This window comes from Gavialis gangeticus, unplaced genomic scaffold (assembly GCF_001723915.1).
Source record: "Gavialis gangeticus isolate Ggan-Ray unplaced genomic scaffold, GavGan_comp1, whole genome shotgun sequence".
In the NCBI taxonomy this organism is placed as follows: Eukaryota; Metazoa; Chordata; order Crocodylia; family Gavialidae; genus Gavialis; species Gavialis gangeticus.
Window position 1 is genome coordinate 87,235,960 of NW_017729034.1, and position 1,394 is coordinate 87,237,353.

The 1,394-nt window shown below is 50.6% G+C and overlaps 1 long non-coding RNA gene across 1 annotated transcript in view; it reads right to left on the reverse strand.

Annotated features, from left to right (window-relative positions):
• The window catches only part of LOC109304319, a 16,161-nt gene that overhangs the window by 7,779 nt on the left and 6,988 nt on the right, over positions 1 to 1,394 (reverse strand). The window contains exon 2 of the long non-coding RNA XR_002099352.1: positions 298 to 308. This is a non-coding gene — a long non-coding RNA (uncharacterized LOC109304319). The remainder of the gene's footprint in view (positions 1 to 297; positions 309 to 1,394) is intronic.

Below are 1,394 nucleotides of genomic sequence, written 5' to 3' on the forward strand. Positions count from 1 at the left end.
AAAGCCAAGGCTGCAATGGAACTCCAGCTAGCTACAAATACCGAGGACAACAAAAAGTCCTTTTTTAGATATATGGGGAGCTGGAGGAACAGCAAGAGCAACGTTGGACCCCTGCTAAACCAGATGGGGCAGTTGACAACCTATGCCCAGGAAAAAGCAAGCTTGCTAAATGGGTACTCTATGTCAGTTTTTCACCAGTCCCACGGGACACCCCTGCCCACTGTGGGTCAGGGATGCCCGTGTGAGGGAGATTCCTTACCCTCCATCAAAGCTGACCTTCTGAAGGAACACCTTGACAGGCTGGATCCCTTCAAGTCAGCCGGCCCTGATGGGTTACACCCCAGGGTACTCAAGGAGCTGGTGAGCATCATAGCTCAGTCCCTGGCACGGATGTTTGAGAGCTCCTGGCGCTCTGGTGAAGTGCCCAATGATTGGAAGAAGGACAATGTGGTGCCTATCTTCAAGAAAGGGAGGAAAGTAGATCTGGCAAACTACAGGCCCATCAGCCTGACCTCTATCTTGGGGAAGGTCTTGGAAAAGATTACCAAAGAGGCCATCCTTAACAGACTAGCTGACGGCAATATCCTGAGGGATAGCCAGCATGGGTTTGTTGCAGGTAGGTCTTGCTTGACCAAACTCATTTCCTTTTATGACCAGGTGACTTATCACCTGGACAAGGAAGAAGAGATCAATGTCATATATCTTGACTTCAACAAAGCCTTCGATCTGATATCCCATGATCACCTCTTGGCAAAACTGGCTAACTGTGGCCTTGACCTCACTACGATCTGCTGGCTGGGGACTTGGCTCTGCGGCAGGACCCAGAGGGTGGTGGTTGACGTAAGTCAATCATCATGGTGCACTGTGAGCAGTGGGGTCCCTCAAGTCTCTGTCCTAGGGCCTATACTATTTAACATCTTCATCAATGATGTGGACATTGGTGTCAGAAGCTGGCCGGCCAAGTCTGCCGATGACACCAAACTCTGCGGAAAAGCATCCACACCTGAGGACAGGAGGGTGATCCAGGCAGATCTTGACAGGCTCAGGAAATGGGCGGACGAGAACCTGATGGTGTTCAACACCGAAAAATGCAAGGTTCTCCACCTTGGGAGGAAAAACCTGCAGCATCCTGGTAGGCTCGGTAGTGCTACGCTGGTTAGCACTACAGATGAAAGGGGCTTGGGGGTCATGACTGACCAAAAGATGAACATGAACCTTCAGTGTGATGCTGTGGCTAGTAAAGCGAGCAAAATGCTGGCTTGCATCCATAGATGCTTCTCAAGCAAATCCCAGGATGTCATTCTCCTGCTGTACTCAGCCTTGGTGAGGCCCCAGCTGGAGTACTGTGTCCAGTTTTGGGCTCCACAATTCAAAAATGATGTGGAGAAGCTTGA